At 32.4% G+C, this 8,676-nt stretch overlaps 1 protein-coding gene across 1 annotated transcript in view; it reads right to left on the bottom strand.

Moving 5' to 3' along the window:
• The window catches only part of KCNQ (KCNQ potassium channel), a 43,299-nt gene extending 40,090 nt beyond the window's left edge, over positions 1 to 3,209 (bottom strand). Inside the window, exon 1 of the mRNA XM_017898957.1 lies at positions 3,149 to 3,209. The gene's annotated coding sequence lies outside the window, so the exon portion shown is untranslated. The remainder of the gene's footprint in view (positions 1 to 3,148) is intronic.
• Positions 3,210 to 8,676: the final 5,467 nt, after the last annotated feature.

The following is an 8,676-nucleotide window of genomic DNA, read 5'->3' on the forward strand; positions in this document are numbered from 1 at the left end:
ACACCACAAATTTTCGCAGCTACTTACGAATTTACGAAAAAGCTACCAACCACCACGCGTCTTGGCCTTAACCAGTTTGCGTTTGAATGCCTAAGGTAAGGGATAATTTCCTGGGGATGAATATTATGTACAAAATTCGGGATGGTGGCAACGCGAAACGATTCTTGAAGAAATTAATTCGAGTAGAATCCGTGACCTGTAATTTTTGTATTTAGAATAGAAAATGGTAACAAAACGGTAACGTACTTTGTAATTTTCTGTGACTTGTTTTCTTTTTCTGACGGTAATTCTAAAAGTTTTGATTTTGAGAAAATGGTATGATTGGAAGTTAAATTGAATTTTTGTGAGGCAGGTTAGTGAGGTGAAACGCTGTTTGAAGTATTTGAGGGAAGATTGTGGAAATTGAAATTTTTTGTTTGCTAATTTATAAAGTCCTAAAGTTTCCTAAATTTTCTAAGAAATTTATGTTATTTTTATAATATAATTAGAACTTTTTACAGCCAAATTTATCATGTTAGACAAATTATTACACAGACTATCATTTTGTCCTATTTTTGCACAAACTGGGAAAATTTGTAGGAAAAGACATAAAGTACAGTTAATCCGCTTCTACAATATGAGGGAACGACTTCATTTGCTTTACCTGAGTATATTATGCAAAATTTAGATATACTGTATTAGCCGTAAAAAATACTTGAAAGATCCTAAAGTGTGCTAACGTCCTATTGCGACCATGTTTTACATAAATGACTGAAATTTACAGAAGAAGACGTACAGTTAAGAAGTGCAGTTAATTTTCTCCTACGTTATTAAGCAAGGAATACTCTACCTAACTGCCTATGTAAAATTTGCATACACTGCATTAGCCTAAACAAATCCTTAAAAAAATCAATGTGCGCTAACATTTTATCATATACTTTGAATAATAGTACAATAGAATCTCATTATTCTCTAAATAAAAGTCAAGAGAAATTTTGTGCAAATATTCTGCGTATTTCCAAAATAAACTAAAAGTGCAAAGATGAGATATTAAAAGCTGCTCGTTTTCACTCATTTGATGGTTCTACCACTACTGAAAATCCAGTTAATTTCCATGTAGTCAAAAATATCAACGTTCACAACGAATCTACCTCAGCTTTCGTGCTTTTTAGTCCTCTTATATTTTACGTATTCCAGTTTTAATTAACACTTTTGTTGAATATACGTTGGTTATATGGCCGATCAGATTGTTGGGTTGGTACAATAAAACGAGTGTTAATCGAGAACCAAGGCAATTCTCTTTTTGTAACGTCAGTGTTGCAAATTAACCGATTACGTTCCACTTCTATGGCAAAACGCAAAACTGTCAGGCTTTGCGTAAATTCACTACCACGAGGTTAGGGGCATGTTCTCTAGTACGTACATATGTTCTATGCATATTAATTTCGTTTTGTTAAATGGGATACATATGAATGTAACATACTACTACACGACACATAGTTATTGTTTTCCAGAATTACACGGAATAATACTAATAATTGCAATTGCCGAGAACGGATAAGTACAGAATAACAGCGAATACGGGTAACCCCAAATTAATGTGTACAGTAGAATTTCTAAAGTAATTTCAAATCATATACATATAATAAACTACAATAAATGGTAAAGAATATATATATGTATATATGTAACAAATATACATGTAATATAAAATATATGTAAACAAATATAATAATGTATATTAATATACATTTATACATTTATATTAATTTATAAATTTTATTTATAATTTATACATATAAAATATATATGGTAATATGTTCCATTTTATATAATTTAATACTACAACGATGTGATTTATTTATATATATTTATATATATTCTTTTTTCCCCACGGATTCTTTTTTATAGACATAAAATTTTTAAAATAGAACACTACATACAAAAGTGAGGTTACCGGTCTTACCGCTTCACGCGTACATTAATTTGTCGATTACGTAGCCTATTTCCACTTACAATTAACACAATGAATTCCACAACCTTCTTAGGCTCACATAACGCCGGTATACACTTTGCACTTCGACCCCGATTACTCACGAAACGCAACCTTGTAGGTTACTAACCCCCGTTAGTTATCCACTGCAGGGGTAAATCACCGAAAACACAATAGAAACTAAGTTTCTTGTTCTGACGTTCAACCTCGAGCAGATTGAAGCTAATTCTCGAAATTTCTAACACGCCTACCGGATCGGCATCGATAAAAGGGCAATAATAACAAGAAACCCTGCAAAACGAAACGAAACAGCTTCTGACCTTATTGTAAACACACCAGGCACCAAGCAAATCTAACGAAAACATTAACCTCACTCGAGAGTAAAAATAAATATTCCTAACAGGTTACTCAAGACGCGAAGGAATTATATATCTTCTAGGAATTTTGGTAAATTAATAATGCGAAATATTTTTCTATAATCGATATAGTAGTTTTTGAATCGTAATAAAAATAAAAATGTTAATTCGTTTATAAATAATTTAATTATTAACAAATTCAAACTACTTTGATACTTTTGATATGCTTAGTTTAAATACAGTTTGCAAGCCCCTATAGTAAAAATGTAATACTTCCAATGGAGGTTAGGTGCAGATAGATTGAACAGATTGGTTTTATATAATGAAAAAAATAATTAAAGGATCGCGTACTCGAGTAATTTTATCGCTCGTTCAAGTATCCAATATCATAAAAATGTTCAAGGTATTCGATAAAAGTGTCATCGTGAAAAACATGTGCCATTTTTCTACGTCTTAACATTCGATTAATTTCCTACAATTACCCGTTCTCGTGATTCTGTGAAATTCTTTTTCATCATTGTCCCACACATATATATACACACTAATCTATAAAATTCACAATAATCTATAAATTTCTCAATTTATTTTCCTATTTTTCCGTACAATCGATAGCATAGCTTCTACCAATAACCGCCTCGCGCATTAACATATTTGAATGTCGCGCTAAAATCGTGTTGCGTCCTGTTAATAAATCGAAGCATCGAAGTATCGAAATATAACGAAACTTTTATCCACGTCAATTGAAATCACGATTTGGTAGAATCAAATTCGACGAATTAATTACGATCATATGTATAATGGTATAGAAATAATAGCTTACTTGTTACGAGAACAGGTCACAGAAACGAGATGTGAACCAGAAACCAGATAACCAGGAGAAACGACCGATTATATCGATGCATTCGCAGGCACATGGACGACGATGCCTCGAGACATCCTGGTCGCGTCTATTCGTTCGTTTGCTAACCAACAATTGTTCGTCGTACACTATGTTTCGCTTGCACAAAATTACGACAGTAGAACAGTAATGGGGAAACAACACCGCGGATATGCACCTGCCAACGATGATAGGCACGTGTACCAGCGATGCATTCGCGTACACGTGTATACGCTGTGGCGCGTAAGACACACACGTTTCGACTATCGATTGTGCGCGAAAAGCCGTAGCACGATGAAGAAAAAAGTGATCCTTCAAGAAACTCGCGAGCTACCACTACCACCATAGGCGGCTTTTCTACGGAGACAACTCGTCCTGCGGCGTTACGGACGGACAGCTCTGACAGGAGGCGTGCACGCGCGCCTCCACCCAACGCGCATACGCTCCCGCGCAGCGTGCCCCTCGGCTCATTAAGCAGGCGCGCCAACTGCAACGCTTGGAATCTTACCAGGCCAATCGTAAACAAAAGCTGGGTCATTCTTTGAAATTTAAAATTGTTCTTTATATTGAGACGAAAAAGAAATATCATATAGATTAATACTTATTTGAGAATAACTTTAAAAACATTTGAGATGATAATTTGTACAATAGGAACGATTATCGAGTAATCTGTACTTCTAAGTCGATCACTGTTAACGATTTGAATTTAATAAATATGTCAAGAAAGCAACCATATTAATATAAAAATTTTCAATGAATCGAAATGAAGAATTTGCGAAAGAGGAAAAATAGTGTTGTACTATTTTAATGTAAATAATGCAAATCGAATAAAATATTGAATATAAAGTATCGATTATTCAAATTCATAAAATATTAGGAAATATATGAATATTGCTGTTTTGAATTCTGCGGTAGATTTAAATTCGAATTCAGTTAGTGCATGCATTAAACCTAATTTGTATATATAAATTGAAATGATGTGTAACAAAAGATTTAATTTGATAAAAAGCATATTATTATAAATTTCGTTATATACCAAAGAAGTTAATAACCCATAAAAATAGCAAAGAGGGCAAATATGCTGAATATTAAAATTTCATGAAAATAAATTTTTTAATATATAAAATAAGTCATAATATTACAAACAGAACACATTAACCATGCTACCTACTAATAAAATATTAATTATACATTCTTCTAAATAAAAAAAAATTCATTCTACAGTTCAGTTACTCTAAACTTCTTATATCGCTTTCTCATAAATCGTGACTCCTTACTTGATCAGATTGTGACTAAATTTACAAACTACCTGCATAAAATTCAGCTCAATCGTCCTTATCATATGCTCACGAACATGAATTCCCGGTAATTGCAATGCCGCTTTATCGACGAACAAAACGTTTTGCCTCAAAACGTGAACCTCCCTTGCAACAGCATTAGCAGATCGGTCATACGTACCGATACCTTTCAAATTATCGATCGGCGGCCGCATGAACCAAAAACGCAGACACCATTCCACCCACGAGCACCTGCCTGACCTCGCTGATTCTGGAAAGAAAACTTTTGCCCTATAACACGTCCCAAGACGTCAAACTTTTCCTGTTCAACTGGCAAAGATATATTTTAATGCTATAATACCTCTATCTTATCAAAATGTAACAAAACAACGTATTGGAACGAAATACAGCTAAGACATAAATGGACTAACTTTAGAAATTTTGAAAGGGTACTGTACTCTATGAAAGCGTATTCGTGTTAGATGGTTGGTATCAAATATGCTAAAATAATTTGGGTTAGGCTAAATAGCTAGGGAAAGGAAAAAATACACTATTCAAGATAATTGAAGGATCACATTCCTTTATAATTCAGCAGAACGAAATGACTATCAAGAGATGAAAGGAACACTATTTTCTAGGCGGTAATGTCTTTTGAAAGGTCTAATTTAACATGTTGAAACTTTTGACTTAGAGAAAATAATTTGATCCGTTGGAATCTCTGAATTATTCAATACTTTTCTAACAAATTAAAGTTTACCTTATATGAGTAATTTTTAGATGAATATTTTTAGAATAATTTTTATTACTAGGCTTACACAAGAAGTTCAATAGACCTGCAATCAATTTTACTACAAATTTTTAACGAATAAATTTTGTCATCTTTTTATAACCATTCTTAATAAAAGGAAATGGAAATTTCTCTCACCATTTTAATATTTGTACTATGCAATAATTGTAGTTAAAGGAAACTTCTAATTCTAGTTTTGTTACTATTAAAATATTATATCCATTTCATATAGGCTTTGTACACACTACATATGTACCGCGTTATACCTTCCAGCGCAAATTGCTAGCCTACCTATCATCTACTACACTTGTTTCACTCCACGCGAGTTACAAGTGACTTCAAAATAGCACGGAAGTAAGCAGAACGTATATTCAAACAAGATACATTTTTCTATTTGATCATTATCCCGAGGAAGAAAATTTACATGCAACTGTCACAACAGTATACATGTAAAAAATTCCAGAAAATTTACAACTGGTATATCTTATACACATAACATTACAAGTGTTAAAATCGAAGAGAAAAATGAATACGAGTGTGCTAATTTCAAAATTTTTTTTCTTAATGCTACCACGAAAAACTATCACAAATAATTATTAATTTATTAAAATCAAATTTATTCAAACGTATTAATATACTGGTGTTGTTGATGAAAATGTTCTTTCAAATGGAACAAATGATTAGAATTAAGTTACTTTCTAACTGTCTGTACTCCTAAGGCTATTTTACCTGGTAGGAATAATAATCAGTTTGATAATGGTTCCTCATAACGAAATTTCTCAAGCAACGAAAACGGCCTACCTCCATCATAATCCATACTATCCTTACTAGTTGAACATCCGTACAAAAGTTAAACCATAGCCTACGAATATTTCATTCGCTACTCTCAAGGACACAAAACCGTCCCAGTGATACTTCAACGTAATCGATCAGCCTTAGGTGACCACTTAACTCGTTGGTAAGTTTCAGGGCTTACATTTTTTCCATGCTTATCTTAAAATCGAACACCAACGAGCAGTAAACGTTTCCTATTAACTCGCTGTACGAAATTAAAATGTGTGCTAACAAGAAAAATAAAATACCTATTTAAAAATTCCTCTAACCAAAAAACGTTGTATAAGTTAAACATGCACAGATTTAAAGATGCACAAAAATCAGAATACTAATCTTATTTTCTCCTTCTCGTTATAACAGTAATATGAAGAAAAAGTGAGATTTGGTCTAATATATATTAACTCACTACACCTAAATTATTTGTAGATACTTCAAGTCATCTCAAAGGAAACTATTTTTCTCATGAAAAATGCCAAATGAGTAAAACTCATTCCCTATTAATTTCCAAACTAAAATTCTACACGATCTTAAATATTAGATAATCGAGTTTTTACGATCAATGTCGTGAATATAATCATCGCTAAAATAATCAATCAAATACGAAAGCCACAGCAATATCGTTACACCTTCGTTTAACCAAAGTAAAATTTAATAAACTTAAAACATTACCACCCTGGCGCTTAAACCAATCTAAAGCAATCTAAATTGCAACAATGAGTTGCCAGACTTCACTTTCTTGGCACACCACGCACATAATCACGCAAACGCGAAGGAATATCCGAACGTTCAGCCAGTGTGTAGCAGTAATTACCACCATCAAGGATAATCATCGCCACACCTTGGAAATTCGCTGCTACATAGTGAACGTTATCGAACGTTCGAATCGCGACGATACGTCGCTCTATCGAACTTCTATAAATCCTAAATATGGAAATGTAGCCAGCTAAATTAGTACATCGACAAGTCACCCTGGACAAACCAACGTGTTCAATTATAGAACCGCGTCGTTTTATTAATTGGCGGCTACGTTTCAGGAAATGTAACAATAGACCGTTGTTCAGCAGTACACTAAAATTGGTTGACATTTAGCGTCTCATTTGTCTAACTAGCGACTAACGCTTACGAGATACATAGAGAATCGCAATACGTATGTACTTATGTGCACGGGGATAGAATTGCAACATGATACCTCTGTGACCGCGATACGTCGATGTTCGACTCATCCGCGATATCATAGGAGACCCCGTTAACATTCAAATCAACGAAGCTTCTGTTCGATCCTCTGACGATAGCTATAGGGGGTTTTATGACTTAACCCTTTGTAATTCCACCAATTGGGCTTGAAATATTCCATTGTTTCAGCTCTTGACAAAATTAATCTGTGTGTAAAATATTTTTTTTTTTTTTTTTTTGTATTAAAATTACGTTATAAATTTAAAAAGATTTTTAAAAAAAAGATCTAAAAGGGATTTACGTAACTTATCATTGGGTTCCAAGTGAAAAAAAGTTTCCTCTCCTTATTTTTGCAAACTCGCCAGTGAGTTATTTTAGTTCAAATGATCATTGTAATTATCAAATCACGTATTGTACATTTGTAAATTCTTGATTTCACAACTGACAGTTTTATCAATTGAATGTTGAAACTTGAAAAATAAGGCGAAGTCGCGCGACGAATTTAATGTTTTGCCGCCGATAAGATCCGTTCCGCAATAAAAATGTAGCAGCACGAAATCGATTCGTCTACTATCTAGATGTGGCAAATAGATAAGAAATATCGTGTATGACGAATCATTCCTTGATAAGATGAAGTTATCGATGGAAATCTTTCCGTAAAACATGATCAACGAATAATCAATAAACGCCCCGAACACTGATGGCGTGACCACTGTATGAGATACGAGTTTTTATTTTTAATAAAATAAAAATATTTCGGTTTTATTACTCATTTTTCGATGGAATTAGTTTCACGGGTAAAAGAAGTGGTTGTTTAATTTGCACGATGAGTAACTATATGCTACTAGAATTTATAATTTTTAAATAAAGATAATTACATAAGAGAGTACCTAGAAAACGAAAAATTTTAATTAGTTTAAAAATTCGGATTATTTTAAGTTGTTTAGAAAAATATATTTCATACATTACTTTTTGTTAACCATTTCATTGGTTAAAGAGAATTTAAAAGGAACAAAATGATTAAGGAGTATTCTGTATTATTAATTCAACGCCTGTAGCACTTCTTATTTACCTACTATAACTGCAGTGGGTAAGGAGAAATTTTCGTAAACAGACTTGAATGACAGCGATTTTACTGAAGAAACTAAAAAAGGTGAATATGATTAATCTATTAATGATAGAGAATATATTAAATATATTAAATATAACATTTTTGAAATTGTTTATTTAATATAATTATACTCTCAGAATAGGAAACAATGAAAATGTTATAAATGAAAAATATTTTGTTTTCAAAAATGGGTTTGCCTATATGATACAAAATAATAAAAAGAAAAAATTATTTAGATGATAATAATACAAATTTCAAAGTCTTTAATATTATTTAAATCTTAACCATA

Source organism: Eufriesea mexicana, unplaced genomic scaffold (assembly GCF_001483705.2).
Source record: "Eufriesea mexicana isolate 0111107269 unplaced genomic scaffold, ASM148370v2 scaffold785, whole genome shotgun sequence".
Lineage (NCBI taxonomy): Eukaryota > Metazoa > Arthropoda > Insecta > Hymenoptera > Apidae > Eufriesea > Eufriesea mexicana.